Source organism: Phalangium opilio, unplaced genomic scaffold (genome assembly GCF_054372755.1).
Source record: "Phalangium opilio isolate 3A_F unplaced genomic scaffold, DU_Popi_V2 ptg000329l_1, whole genome shotgun sequence".
Classification (NCBI taxonomy): Eukaryota; Metazoa; Arthropoda; class Arachnida; order Opiliones; family Phalangiidae; genus Phalangium; species Phalangium opilio.
Window position 1 is genome coordinate 7,002,470 of NW_028324226.1, and position 16,540 is coordinate 7,019,009.

General features: G+C 35.5%; 1 long non-coding RNA gene across 2 annotated transcripts; it reads right to left on the reverse strand.

The window, feature by feature from the left end:
• Nucleotides 1-1,465: 1,465 nt before the first annotated feature.
• On the reverse strand, nt 1,466-6,431 carry LOC149610602 (uncharacterized). Of its 2 annotated transcripts, XR_016376802.1 has the most exons (5): nt 5,233-6,431; nt 4,132-4,252; nt 3,947-4,068; nt 3,434-3,564; nt 1,466-3,339 (listed from the first exon to the last, which is right to left on the reverse strand). It is a non-coding gene; the product is annotated as an uncharacterized LOC149610602 (long non-coding RNA). The 2 variants fall into 2 exon arrangements; XR_016376801.1 differs by having other exon boundaries at nt 3,947-4,252.
• Between the last annotated feature and the right edge of the window lie 10,109 nt (nt 6,432-16,540).

Here is a 16,540-nt window from a genome sequence, read left to right on the forward strand (position 1 = left end):
CAATTCATTCTGAACGCGGAAAATCATTCCCGAAAGAGTTAGTAAACTATGCCGGACGTGTTTCTTGAAACTTCCCTATGCAATATTTTTGGTCTGTATTCTTTATTTCAAAATTAAGCGTCAAAGATGTTTTTAAAAGAAATTCGAGAAGACCGCACACAAGGTTTCCCATCAAATAATCATTTAAAGATCAAAAAGGCGTTTACATTTAGCTGGCCCTAATGCCGCTAGACTTCGCGCCTCTATACATTGCGCCAAAATGCATAGAGAAAGAACCGTTTTGAATGCTAATTTTTATGGCTTTTAAAAGACCGTACGTGTGCTTTATCCGTTTCTACGACGAGTCTTTTAATGCTCAGACACGCCGTCGGAATCTCGAATAATTTAATTTGCAGGGAAATTTTATTTCTACTTTTAAAAGTGAAAAATTTCCCAGAATTTCCAAATGAATTTTTTAGGGTTGTAAATTTTCCGGAAAAATAAAACGCGGAAAAATTTCCGGAAAATTTTCCGCTAATCGGAAAAATATAAAACTAGCAATTATGTGAGCTTTGAGTCAATTTATCTAACTTTTAAAGATTTAAAACATTCTCCAGTTATTTTGCCATCTATAGTAGATTTATTAAAGTACCACCAAATATTTGTGGTTGATTTTCCCATAATTTGTGACTTTAAACAGGGTTAACAAACTTAATAACATTAACAACATAACACCTCGTTTCCCTCACAATGACGCAGACGATCACTATCCTTTATGCCTGATAATTTTAGTTTCACTTGGGTCTCTTAACGGTTAGGTCTCGACTCTCCAACGCCTTATTCCGTCATAAGAGCAAAAAGTAACCCTATGCATGCAAGCGATAGCAAATAAGTGAGCTTTTCCTATAGACTCTCACTAGACTCTGTTCCCGTGGACAATTTTTTACCCCTCCGAATTCACCTAAAACCAAATAATGAATGTTTTGAAAAGAAAGGCAATTGAAAAATTTTAAAGTTTTAACTTTTTAATTGAAAAACCGGTAGCGGAAAAATACGGAAAATTTTCCGGAAAAATATGGCTCGGTCATTTTCCGGAAAATTTTCCGAGCGGGAAATTTTCCGCGGAAAATTTTCCGACTTACAACCCTAGAATTTTTTAATTCGGAAGGTTCTACCAAGGAAGATGGAGATAGGGAAGTTTGGTCAGTATAGGAATCTCTTCACGAAATGTATCAGGTCACATGACTTATATTCGGCGTTAGTTTGAACTGCGCAGGAAACCGGTAGTGCCGCCTATCCTCAGAACGATGCGCGAAAAAAGTGCGGCGCGTGCGCACATACACATCCACGCCGAAAACGGGATTTTTGGGCGACCGGAGTTATAGTGTTACACGAAACTTCCCCATCTCCATCTTCCTTGGTTCTAATTTGATAAAATTGAGAAAGTTGAAGCGTTTGATTAACTACAGGTTATTACCCTTTCAAATATGATTAAAAATTAATCGATATTAAATCTCTGTATGGGTGATTTAATTATTGGAAAATCAACTCTAAAAGAATATCCAATAAACCATTTCTGAAATATAAGAAATAATTTTTAACTTACGTCGGTTCAATTCTGGTGAAAGCTAATAACAACAATTAAAACTAATTCAATCAGTATGCATTATTTTGGGTGGCATATTTGTTAAAAAACTATGACTTTGACCTAATTTTATAGACTGTGGATTCGATTGACGTTTAATATTAAGACTTTTTATCCAACTTATTTTAAAGACAGAAATTCACCTCGAGTTTCTTTGATGTAAACCTTATTTAATATTATATTTAAAATCGTTAATTAATAGCGTTATTATTGTATATACCACCAAATACCACCTTAACTATTTTAGTGCAAGCGAGCAGGATATATATTAAGATTTATAACTTAAAGTATAGCCGTTATAAATTGCAATTTATAAATCTTACTTAGTAAACAAATATGTTGGTATTGATTTATGTAAATCAAGAAGTGATATCTAGTTTATTAGGGAGAAGATATAAATTCGCCACATTTCTAATTTTATCTCCAGTTCAAACGTAGGTCCCTCGCCTATAAATTACAATCAGCATCTCATTGGTTCTTGAAAACTCACGTCAGCGCGACGCGAATGACGAAAATTACGTATTTTCCGACTGAGGAGAGGCGAAATAGCCCGGCCTCCTTTTACGTCCCCCCTTGTATTTTGAAAGGGGGACTGGGACTATGGCGCGCGAATACTTAGGCATCTTATACCTTCTCCCTAATAAACTAGATATCACTTCTTGTTTATATTAAAATATTTGCACCGTCAATAAGTTTTAGCATAAGTTTATAAGATATGTCCATAAGTTTGTCACTGGTTACTGAGAGCTTGTCATTAAGTGACCTTAGATGAAACGTCATAGATTCTCGTAAAGCGACGCCTGGTGAGGCGCTATCAAAGGCTTAATACAGACTAAATAGGAAGATGGACTGCAAAACCGAGTGTAGTCAATTCTCGCTTCTGGTTCTCGAACTAGCTCTCAGTAAGTCCCCAGCATTACGAAGTATAGGAAGTGTCATACTTATGGAACATATCTTATAAACTTATGGTTTTAGTAACTTACATGTTCGCAGGTTAAAGCGGATTTCTTAGAGAGCATCTAGGCCTACTACTTCAGATAAACTTCATCCAACTTGAGTTGCAGAATCGTAAGTCATATGATTCGGGAGATTGAGGATTTCATAAATACAGATTTAGCTATATTTTTAATCTAAGTTACAAACTGCAATTCTCGTGCGGTTTACACACATGAGAAAATAGTTTTTAATATTCAATTTAATTTTATAATTTGAAAGGTGTTTCTTTCACTTCATACCGATAATTTAAAGTTGCAAATTCAAATTCTTACAAGTCAAGTTGAATATTCCGTGACGCCGAAACGCCAAACCAATTCTCCATGAAAGACTGTCGAATTTAACTTTCGAACTGACATGGAAATAGGACCAGAAACCATTTAAGTTCACCCCCGTATCATTTCGAATGATTGTATCCACCCAAAGATTTTTCTATAAACAGTTGTGGCCCGAAAGATGCAGAAAATAGTTCAGGAAAAAGTTGACGAAACACGCACGAATAGTTTTCGCTGTCTGTAATAAGCCATAATTATACCGGCGTTGCGCTGGTGGTATCCACATTACTCGCGTTGGAAAAGTAAAATTCCACGCGCTTTCTCCTACGTCTATTATTTTATATTTTATTTGAGGACGTTGTCCCGTTTCAAATATAGAAGACGAAGTAATGTAAGAATATGTACAGCGTGGAAAAGATCAAAATAAGTGTTGTTAACTTATTTTGTCTGGAAATGGCAAAATTGCCAATGGAAGAAAGCTTAATTTTGAACCCTTATTGTTAATTATTTATTGATAGAGTAAGAGAGTAAATGAACTTACTTTACTTCTGATAGAGTGAACTAATGGAGTTAGAGAAATTTCATCCTCGTCTCGTAACTTTAACCACGCTTCAGGGTTGCCAGTTATTTGTTATTAGACCCTCCCGGGTTTGGATTGGAACTGAATACAATCTGAATCGAGCAGAAACATACAAGCTTTTCAGTTTGTTGTAGATAACGGTTGAATTGACTCAAATATGACTGGCAACATAAGTTTATAAGATATGTTCCATAAGTATGACACTAGCTATACTTCTTAATGCTAGAGACTTACTGAGAGCTAGTTCGAGAACGACAAGCGAGCACTCCATCTTCCTATTTTGTCTGTACTAAGCCTTTGACAGCGCCTCACCAGGCTTCGCTTTAAGAGAGTCTATGACCTACGTCACTTCATGATAGGTTCTCAGTAACCAGTGCTGACCAACTAATGGAACATATCTTATGAACTAATGCTGATATGGTCAAATTCGGTAACAAAGAACAAAGAAGCGACTTTCTAAAATATATATCGTACACCTTGTTTATTATTATGTTGGTTTTCAAACACAGTAAGCGTTGATCTCTTCCACACTGTACGTGAAATCATTGGTTTTTCGTGCTCTTCTGGTATGGCTATCCAAGTGGAACCATGGCAACCTGTAACACACTGACAGAGTCAGAGCAGAGACTCGGTTACGTAGTCTCTGAATACATTCGGACCCAACAATTACTCCGATGACCGCGCCAATGGCAGGAAATCCACCCCGAAAATTGGATGATTTGAAGTTCCATCTTTTTTTAAATCATCTTTATGTTGATGGAGAATTCCAGACATTGAACCCTGAAATTTAGGAAGTTTAGACTTGAGGTTAGGGACCTTTTTTAATTTTATTATTGGACGTTGAAATATTGAATTTAGATAATAAATAATAATAAGAATAATGTAAGGTTAGAAAGTTCATTATAAAGTGTGGAAATGATGGAACCAACACTTTATACGAAACTGGTTGTCCTGTACATATGCAAGACTTAATTTCGCCAATAGTTAACAATAAAATACTGTAAATGGATAATAAAAAGTTAAAAACACGAGAAAGTTAAAGGCCTAGATTTTTAGCCAGACAAATATTGTAGCTTTCTAGTGTTGTCCATTATTGTTAATTTCGTGCTGTCTGAAATTACTCATTAATCAATTAGATGATAATTTGTAAATTGTGATAAAATGGAATGCAGTTCGCTTATTTCTAATTTAATACACCCTAATTCATAGGTCTGCCGTTTAGTATAACGTTATCTTACGTCGACAATATTGTGATTTCCAGACAGCTTAATCTGGTTCTCTTTTGAAATTAGGTTTTCACACGCATGAGTCAAAAAGGACTTTTTTATGCAAATTAAGGCACAGTCAGTTACGCCCATATAACTGAGGTTTCTTGCCTGGATTTTAAAGTTTCATCCAAGGTATAATTAAGAAAGCAGCTTTGCTGAGAGCACTTGGGAAAAATAATGTTAAATATCAATTTGCTTTTGATTGAAAACATCATAATCCCAATGTTACATTAGTGAACCAGTTAAAATTTTAAAGGTTATTATCCTTATTGTAGCTATAGGACTAACCGTATTTTTATATCGCATCATTAGACTTAATTTCTTAGTAATAATAGTAATTAAAATGTACTTGGCGTTTTAACGGGGGGATCTATTTTTTCTTATCCCCGTGTGTCGTTTCCGTTTTAAAATATTTTCTCGATGAAAAATAGTATGACTCTTTCTAAGGGTTATTTAATAATAAAATCGTTTAAGATCAGAGTTCTTTCTGACCTTGAATGCGCTACGATGTAACGACCTTTCAAGGACGGGTCCATCATTGACGCCCTGTAGCATCTTCTTCTTTATTACAATGCATGAGAGCTAATGATTTTATCTATGATAGGTGGTAGGTAAGGGTCCTTGTCGCTTGAAATGAGTAATACCTCGGTATCCTGTTAATACCTTAAAAGATGATGCCGGGAATTATTTAATAGTCCTTAAGAAAGCGGTACGTCGTAGATGGAGCGTAACTTTAAAACTTTCACCTCAAATCCGGAGCATCAACTTTTATTTAGAGATAAAAGAGAATAACATATTATTTATTGTTTCAGGTCATGCCAATATTAATGATTAAAATAAAAAGAGAAACGTTTTGACTATTTACGGCTTTAGATATACAGAGTCAAGAAGCGATATCTAGTTTACTGGGGAGAAGGTATAAGATGCCTATGTATTCGCTCGCGATAGTCCCAGTCCCCCTTTCAAAATACAAGGGGGACGTAAAAGGAGACCGGGCTTATTCGCCTCTCCACAGTCGGAAAATACGTAATTTTCGTCATTCGCGTCGCGCTGACGTTGTTTTCAAGAACCATTGAGATGGTTGTTGTAATTTAGAGGCGGGGATTAACTCCGGACCTACGTTTGGACTGGAGATAAAGCTAGAAATGTGGCGAATTTATACCTCCTCCCTAGTAAACTAGATATCGCTTCTTGGAGAGTTTCTGATAAGTCTGCCTTAAATTAAGGGGGATGTTCTTTGGGTGATTTTGAGTCGAAAATCTAATTTCTATGACATTTTGAAATCCGGGCCACTGTTTTAGAAGCATGACGTTTGAGTGTTAAAAGCTTAAATTTAACTTGTAAACGGGGTTGCCTTCTTTGCGCAAAAAGTCATAGATCATTTTCGACTCAAAATTATCGCACTTTTAACGAATAAACAACTAATTTAATTTACATTACTTAATTTTGAGGACTATAAATTTAATTTCACCTTTCTATAATTAATATTATCCTAATTTAGCGTGTAAAATTACTTTACATTTCTGTCTTTAATTGAATTAACATTAGTTATTAACCATAAAAAATTCCGTGATCAGGTTAATTTAAGTGCTAAGATCCACCGTGCCAAAAAATTAACACTTAACCGAAAATTCCCGTTTTGCACGCTCTAACTCAGCCAGAATAATTAGACACGTTAATATTAATGACAAGATATTACTTTCTCCTCCTTAAATGTTTTAGCCATCGAAAAATACCGGAAGATGATATCTTCCGTGTATCAAAAAACCAGGCCCCAAATCTTTATCCATTAATTTCCATTTAGAAAAAGTAAAAATTCCTGCTCTTGGATTTAGTAATGGCTGTGTACAGTTTAAGACCCTATCTTAGTGTATAATAAACGCATATTCTATGACCTCTTGAGTCATTTCTTGACGAGGATACACTCTCCCGTACGTCTTATTATCGAGAATTAATTTATTTTATGCAAAGAATATTGAATCGAAGTGAATAAGTTGACTAGTTAGTATTCTCGAATTTAATTTTTCTAGATTTTTCCGATATTAATTTTATCAAAAGTATATAGGAATAAAAACAAAAAGTAAACTTCGTTGAAACTTGAGATTTATCCCAGAATAGTGTCGACCCCCTTCTCAGTATGATTACTTTCCCGACAGTGGCCCAGGGAACAAGCCGTGAATAGGCTCATAATGCAGCCCCAAAAATTAACGTTTTGGATCGCCAGCATCATGTACTACTTTCTATAAATCAATGACGTCAAGAAGCTATTCTATGATTGGTTAGTTCCTGTAGGCGGTTGAGAGGAGGGTAGTATGCTTCTCAGTTTACATGTCGTCAACTGCCAAAGGCAGGGAATTGTTAATAAAGTGTACTTTTGGTTTTTATATCTATACACTTTTGATTTTATGTATTCATTTCATTGACACATTCTACTAAAATGGAAGAGTCTAGCTAAAATTATCTTGGACTTCATTCATTACTGATAACATTGCTAGAATCAATAACTAATAATTCTCCAAAGTTGCATGTTTAATTAACTACTAGCTTTTAATTAACAAATCCTGGGCCCAAGCAAGTTAATAGTTAGTACTTGCTTGCTAGCGGTGCTTTGTTTACAGTTATGGAATGACTTCTAGGAGTAATGTCTGCGTCCAGGGTTGTTATAGTTAAAAACTAATATTTAATTACTAATGCAAATTTGAAAATTATTAATTATCGATTATAGCCTTTTTTGCAGTAATGAATGATTTAAACCCAAGACAATTTTATTCCGACTCTTTCCTTTAAATTTGGAGAATATTCCTTGCTATTTCCACGAGTTTTAGGTTTTTCTGAATGGTCCGTTAGCAAGCAATATTCTCCAAATTTATCAAAATTTCTTGTAATAATGAAATAAATAAACTGAATAACTTTATCTTTAATGTTTATGTAAAAACTATAAATATTACGTAATAGCATTTCGAAGTCCCAAAACGCAGTATAGATGTAATAGCCGAGATTATAGACATATTCATAACCTTAAGTTCAATCCTGCCACGTAAGGTTTGTTGGTTAATAACAGTATCAACTTACTATGAAATAAACGTTATTTAGGGGTTGTATCCCGAACCCCAGAAAAAAAACTAGCTCCATAGAGCTAAAGGCAGACGCATGTCAGCTAATGGATTCTGCAAGAATGCCCGTAGGAAGTTGTATATATTTATACAGTATACATTTTGGGAGTACCGTGGTTCGGTATTTAAAATTAGTTGGTTCAACGAACCGACTTGATAGGTTTTTGTGTTCTTCCTACCTTACCCATCATTCCTTCAATACCCTGACTTGGATGCCCATGAGCTAAATGAGTTCCGAGGTCGATTAGAAGGTCGTCTCTTGTAAACACTAAACATGCTATAATGTTCATCAGAAGTTTATAATTTCATGTAAAAACGCTGTTTTTCCTTTCTATATATTGTTTCTCATATTCAAGCCATGTTTTACTTCTTTCTGCATGGTAAGTCTCTAGAATAAGTATTATTCTAGTAATTTATACGTTATTTTAGACTCAAATTGTACTCTTTTGGGTGAGATTTTCATGAAATTACATATTATCAGAAGTATTTAATACTTCTCTTCGAGAGAAGTGTACCACAAAGCGGGGTAAGTGTAACGTCACTCTTCCCAACATCGGATCATTTAGAGCAAGGTTACTAAACCGTATCACATACACGATAAATAGTTCCCTCATCATTACTTTATCATCGTTTAAATATTTGGCAAGACGCGCTTGTGCATTTTTGTCCCGTGTCAAGAGGAGGTTTGTGGGATGATTGCTGGGGATTTAGTGCCAAACAACTATAGAATTCACCTTACGGTGCGATGCCTATTTGTAGTTTGATGAGCGGGAAAGCAAACTAAAAGGGTGAGCCTCTGAAGAATGACGTTACATAACTAAAGCATTAAGAGGTTACAGAGTGGCATCCTTCTTCTATTATCCCCTTCTGATATTATCTAATAACTCTTATAACAAACGGTATTTTGATAGTTTGAAATCCGCAGGAGCTGTCGGGTCTGGAGGCGATTTCCAGACTTGTTTTAAACGCCCCAAAAATGAACCATTTAAACGCACAAGCTTAGGTAATTTCAATGCCAAAAACGGTAAAACCGCAGATTAAGAACGAAGAAAGCGTTTCTACCAGAGTATTAACTGTTTCCCCACAAAATAATTATAATTACGAAAAATAACGAATAAATTTTCTGAATCTGAAAGCTTTGCAGAGTGTACACTCTTCTTGCGTTTCAAAGCTTACACACTCTTCTTGCGTTTCAAAGTGTACACACTCTTCTTGCGTGTCAAAGTGTACACACTCTTCATGCGTGTCAAAGTGTATACACTCTTCTTGCGTTTCAAAGTGTACACAGTCTTCTGGCGTTTCAAAGGGTACACAGTCTTCTGGCGTTTCAAAGGGTACACACTCTTCTTGCGTTTTAAAGCGTACACACTCTTCTTGCGTCAAATTTTGAACGTTATTGAAACCGCATTTTAAAAGGCCGTGCTGATCAAAATTATGACGCGTATAGAGTTGAGAATGTTTTACTTCAAGCAGTTAACCTCTGTTTGAGAGGGAAATTGCGGGATATAAACTTTCCTAAATTCTTCTCCCCTACTGAAAGTGAACCCCCTGTTTGAAATTTTAGTGCAAATTACGTTTATGTACCTGGAGGGGTCAAATATGTTCCTCTTCCGTCTTTTTGAACCCCTAAACTAGGCCCTTACATGACTGGAGAGATTTTATACCCTTGTTTTAAGACGCCTGTCAAAATCTTGGCTACCGCGCGGATTGTGTCCGATAAGTTGGCTTGGATACGCGATAGATTTTTGACGTAGCCCGGTGTGTAGCCGTCACTCTATCAATTATAATATCTATAAGAATAACTGATATTATTAATTTTTACCGTTTGATAAGAGCTTGACCTTTTGACCTTAGAGACGAGCGAACTTAGACACTCATGGTGGTCCTAATGTTTACTGAAGTTAAATTTTGCTTAGCGAATGCTGTCAAATCGCTTGACCTGGGTCAGATACCCGTAGCGAGTCACTTCCTGCTGCGAATACTCTAGAGCTAAGTTTACATTGTAAACTAAAGCCCGTTTTATTTTTAATTATCGTCCAGTACAAACTTATGTAGACTGTAGAGGATAAAGTTAATTACGTTAAAATTTATTGAACTGGGAATTTTAGGACCTATTTAAAACGCGAGAATAATTTAACATTAGTGTATAGAAGTTCTTGCGCTGAATATAATTAATTAAATTTCCCCTAGGGTAATCGTCAAAGCCCTACCCTGGAGAGTAGTAATCCATAATCGGTGTAATTAAGGACATGGATACATACAGTTGATTGGAATCATATAGTGTAGCCATTTTATTATTGTTTCTAAGCATATTTTGTGGAGGAGATAAACAAATCATTATGCATGACGAATTTTACCTCGAGAATAATTTATCTCGCTGTGCGTTGAACCTAACGTGTGCACCAACCTTGTTTTACTACCAGCCAATTAAATTAGAGCTAGAAAGACGCCAGAATTATGACGTCCAACCCGTCCATCATAGAATTTAACATGGGAGATACGGGAACACAATGACTCCTAGTGGCTGTATGTATTCCTGCTTGGGCCAATTCAAAAACGATTGCTGTACTAAAAATACTAATTTCTCATACAAATTTTACTCTCTGAACCGAAATAAACACTAGAAATATACCATCTTATGCAACTGAGATGACTCTAGCATTGTTTGTCACCAACTACCCATTATAATACTCTATTGACAAAAAAATCTCTGACATGTTATAACCAACAGTAAGGTCAAAGGTCATAGAACCGTTGAAAATAACTCTAAGTAAAATGGATAATAACATAACCCACATCTGGGGTGGTGTTTCACTTCCCGCTTCAAAAGGTTGAGATATTTAGACCTTTTAATAAAAAGAGCTCGGTTATTTTATTTAATGGAGATATTATTAAAATAACTTCCCACTTCGACTTTCACTCTGGTTTTCAACGTATCAATGTTTCCCCGATATATTTTAAATGAGATTCCCAACGAACAATGAAGTTATTCACCATTTCATATCATCCATCATCGAAAGTGTCTGGGCTCTCTTTCAGTGACGATTAAAAGCCTAACACTCTGACCCTACTGCAATCTGTATTAAGTCTCGCAATGTATAACGTCATTCAAAAATATATTATATAACAGAAGACCATCTCCTGACGTAAATACTTTCTTGGCCATGAGTGACTTAAGGCCCACTCAGACGTTCACGACAGTGAATTCGCTTCGCGCGCTTAATTCTACTGTTCACGCGTGTCAACGACTATACGTAAAAAATTGGCGAATTTAGTTTGAAAATTTTCAATTTAGTTGGGCAGTGTCCAGATGGCACCACCTCGTTAGCGCCTTATCTTTAGACTTAGATCACTCGGCATGCCTTACTGACGCGTGATCGAGTGATATATGCATTAGCAGACGATATATACAACTTTATAAGGTTCTTGTCGAGGCATTTGTCATTTTGGATTTTCGGCTATTTTAGTGTTCAAAAGTCTTGGTTCAAAAATCACCATATGCGCGACACCTTTTAAGTCGTCCACTCTCACGTCTAAACAGGGAAATGAACGTACCGACGCAACCCAGACAAAATTAACGAAGCAACCAAAGAGGGTAGAAAGAGGGGGAGTTGAAGCTAGCGGCTTTGGCCAGGCATTTTGGGTGTTCTCGCTTTTCTTTTTTACTTATTTGTTATATTTCCCTCCTAATATCCGGTTCACCGTATTTCAACCAATAAGAGGGGCAGAGAAAGATGCGCGCGCGCACCGGAAGCTTAGAGGTAAACTTTCAAAGCGAGAACACTCCAGCCAAGCCTTCTACTCCCCCTCTTTCTACCCTCTTTGAAGCAACCGATAGAAAGGTAAGATATTGTTCTAGTCTGAATTGGACTTTAATCGCGCTTTACCCAAAAAGTTGTTGCTATTGCAGAAAAACAACCAGTAACATTTTAAACGGGGTAACGGGAAGTAACTATAGTAAGTTTGTAAACCGCGATCACAATAACTTGGACCATGAGTTCATAAGATGTGTTCCATAAGTTTGTGACTGGTTACTGAGAGCTTGTCATGAAGTGATGTAGGTGAAACGTCTCAGATTCTCGTAAAGCTACACCTGGTAAGGCGCTGTCAAAAGCTTAGTACAGACTAAATAGGAAGATGGAAGTCCTACAAAACCGAGTGTCGTTCTCGAACTATACCTTTCAGTAAGTCTTTCATAGGAAGTGTCACACTCGTGGAACACATCTTATAAACGTATGGTTTGACTATTATGGTTTTAAAAACAAAGATCTGTAACTGCTTTGCTTCGTGTAATGGAGTTCTGACAGTTACATTCTTCGAAAACATCTGGTATTAATTCCTTAAATCATTTGCGGAAATATTATCGTATGTTATGATATCAATATATATTTTCCTGTGTCAGCTCGGGGTTTTGACCCGCGACTTCTGACTAAAAATGATTATATTTCTTGTCGACACTGTTGCAATAGAGCCGGGAGCTATTTTAGGGTGAGGATATTTACCACCGTCTAATCTAGGAAAATGAAAACAAAATTACCCGTATGTGGTGGGTGGGTGAAAGTTGCGAGTAATTTCCCTGACTTTCCCATCAACACTTTCAAAAGCGAAAAATGTGTAGGAGCGAAGGAGCCAATTCAAAATTTAAAGGGAGAATTAAACCTGATACAAGTTGCTTTCCTCGATTAAGCCAAGAGTGTAGGCGCTGTTTACATAGTTTACAGACTAGGAGAATTCATACCATTTACGCAAAGAGGCCAGGCTTCAGGTGTTACACAAGGAGTCCAGGCTTCAGGTGTACACAAGGAGGCCAGGCTTCAGGTGTTACACAAGGAGGCTATACTTCAGGTGTTACACAAGGAGTACATTCTTCAAGTATTACACAAGGAGTCCAGACTTCAGGTGTTACACACTGGTGGAGTCTAAACCCAGGCCTCCTTGTGCAAATGGTATGAATCCTCCTTATCTGTAAGCTCTGTATTAAAGGCAACAGGAAATTCACCATTTCAAACCAATACCTGACAGTCAATAAACCTTTTCAAAAGTTGCGGGTAAAATAGTCTTGATTTTTAACCATCTTGTACCTGAAAACCAATTTTTGTTTACCCCAAAATTTTGAAGTACCAACAAAACCGTAATTGAATATAGTTCGATATAGAACGAATGATCCGCCATTGTCAGATTGTCAATGTATGAATCCGGAGACGCTCCACTGTTGTAAAACAAAACTATTCAGGAAACCCAAAACTTCCTACAAATTTTATTTTATGAATTTTTTGCAGTTCGACGGTAATTTTCGTTTTTTTTACCGCGGTAATTTACACAGGTAAAAATACGGTATGTGAAAATCGGTAATTTAAGGCGGTATTTGGTTAATTAATGGTAAATGACCAACAATAAATTACCAAGTATATTTAGAAGCGTCATTTTAAGGCAAACTATCCCTATCATGGATTAATGAAAATATCCAATCCAATGTTATCCTCAGTTTTGTGTACATCTGTTCATACATCCACAGTATTATTAACATAAACCAATACCTCTTCTTCACAATCCCCGAGTTATACCATCAATAATCTCTTTGAGGCGAAAAAGGTATCCCAACCCTTTAAGACACCTCTTGAACGCTTCGTGTAAGTTTATGTTTATTCACATTCGTCCTTCGTGGGCAGTGCACGAAATTATAATCGGAAAAAAGGTTCTATTTACCAACCTACACTCGCGTCCTTCAACGAGTCACTGACCATTTTCCCTTCGTTGTCAGATCTTCTTCCCGAAAATACCGTTCACCGTGCAAGCTTGTTAGGTTACCAAACTCGTAGGTTCAAGCAGGGAGTAGTACAAATGGAGTAGAATCTCAGACCACCTACCCATGGACAGGCATCCCCGTGTTAAACCGCGGTTTTCGAATTGAAACGCGTTGCACGCGCCCTCATGTGTCGGCGGACCGCAATATATCTCCACAAGTGACACGTGATCATTTAAAGAGACAAAATTCGTTTTTTGGCCAAGGCTTAATATTACATTCGTCTTATAAAGTAACCCAGAGTTATATTTACTAAAGTATTATAAATACAGGGTGTTTCTGGAAAGTCTGGCACAAATTAGCAGGCATGTTCCTTGGGTCAAAAGTAGTCCGAAAGGTTCTATGACGTTTTGGGGTAAAGCGCTCCGTTGCGACGTTATGGGCTCTCAAAAGTAGGCCGAAAAACAAGGAGATTTTGCAGAATTATAGCACTAGTATTGTGGTTTTGATCCAATTGTTTTCGATTATTGAGCATAAGGCAATGGTCGAAATAAGTTCAAACCTATTGGAAGACCGTGGACATGTTAAACGGCCAAAAGCGTTAATCCCTCTGTTTTAATTAACGATTGTAATTAAAGGTAAGGAAAGTAGCTCAGATATCGGTTACTTGTTTGTTCAGATGTACTGGTAACTGACCAGTCTTTTATTCTTTATTTGAATTATACACATTACTTTTACAATAATTTGAATGAACCCCATTACTTTTACAATCCCTTAACCTTTACAATAATTCGAATGAACCCCTTAAGTTTTACAATAATTCGAATGAACCCCTTAAGTTTTACAATAATTCGAATGGAACCCCTTAAATTTTACAATATTTCGAATTGAACCCATTACATTTACAATTATTCGAATTGAACCCATTACATTTACAATATTTCGAATTGAACCCATTACATTTACAATATCTCGAATTGAACCCATTACATTTACAATTATTCGAATTGAACCCATTACATTTACAATTATTCGAATTGAACCCATTACATTTACAATTATTCGAATTGAACCCATTACATTTACAATTATTCGAATTGAACCCATTACATTTACAATAATTCGAATTGAACCCATTACATTTACAATAATTCGAATTGAACCCATTACATTTACAATAATTCGAATTGAACCCATTACATTTACAATAACTCGAATTGAACCCATTACATTTACAATAATTCGAATTGAACCCATTACATTTACAATAATTCGAATTGAACCCATTACATTTACAATAATTCGAATTGAACCCATTACATTTACAATAATTCGAATTGAACCCATTACATTTACAATAATTCGAATTGAACCCATAACATTTACAATAATTCGAATTGAACCCATTACATTTACAATAATTCGAATTGAACCCATTACATTTACAATAATTCGAATTGAACCCATAACATTTACAATAATTCGAATTGAACCCATTACATTTACAATAATTCGAATTGAACCCATTACATTTACAATAATTCGAATTGAACCCATTACATTTACAATAATTCGAATTGAACCCATAACATTTACAATAATTCGAATAGAACCCATTACATTTACAATAATTCGAATTGAACCCATTACATTTACAATAATTCGAATTGAACCCATTACATTTACAATAATTCGAATTGAACCCATTACAATTACAATAATTCGAATTGAACCCATTACATTTAAATAATTCGAATTGAACCCATTACATTTACAATAATTCGAATTGAACCCATTACATTTACAATAATTCGAATTGAACCCATTACAATTACAATAATTCGAATTGAACCCATTACATTTAAATAATTCGAATTGAACCCATTACATTTACAATAATTCGAATTGAACCCCTGCTGTGTTGGTCTAAACATTAGGGTAGTTTTCAACGTCAGAAGTTGCAGGTTTTTTTACAGACGGCTTAAATGTGTGTACCTTAACGTGCTTCATGGCGTACGCGCGCAAGTTTGCTTAAACGTTGATGGTGCCCATTTTGAACAATTTTTGTAGAACAATGTAATTGGGTTTCATTCGAATTATTGTAAAAGTAATGGGGTTCGATTCGAATCATTGTAAAAGTAATGGGGTTCGATTCGAATTATTGTAAAATTAACGGGTTCGATTCGATTTATTGTAAAATTAACGGGTTCGATTCGATTTATTGTAAAATTAACGGGTTCGATTCGATTTATTGTAAAATTAACGGGTTCGATTCGAATTATTGTAAATGTAACGGGTTCGATTCGATTTATTGTAAAATTAACGGGTTCGATTCGAATTATTGTAAATGTAACGGGTTCGATTCGAATTATTGTAAAATGTAACGGGTTCGATTCGAATTATTGTAAAATGTAACGGGTTCGATTCGAATTATTGTAAAATTAACGGGTTTGATTCGAATTATTGTAAAATGTAACGGGTTCGATTCGAATTATTGTAAAATTAACGGGTTCGATTCGAATTATTTTAAAATTAACGGGTTCGATTCGAATTATTGTAAAATTAACGGGTTCGATTCGATTTATTGTAAAATTAACGGGTTCGATTCGAATTATTGTAAAATTAACGGGTTCGATTCGATTTATTGTAAAATTAACGGGTTAGATTCGATTTATTGTAAAATTAACGGGTTAGATTCGATTTATTGTAAAATTAACGGGTTAGATTCGATTTATTGTAAAATTAACGGGTTAGATTCGATTTATTGTAAAATTAACGGGTTAGATTCGATTTATTGTAAAATTAACGGGTTAGATTCGATTTATTGTAAAATCAACGGGTTAGATTCGATTTATTGTAAAATTAACGGGTTAGATTCGATTTATTGTAAAATTAACGGGTTAGATTCGATTTATTGTAAAATTAACGGGTTAGATTCGATTTA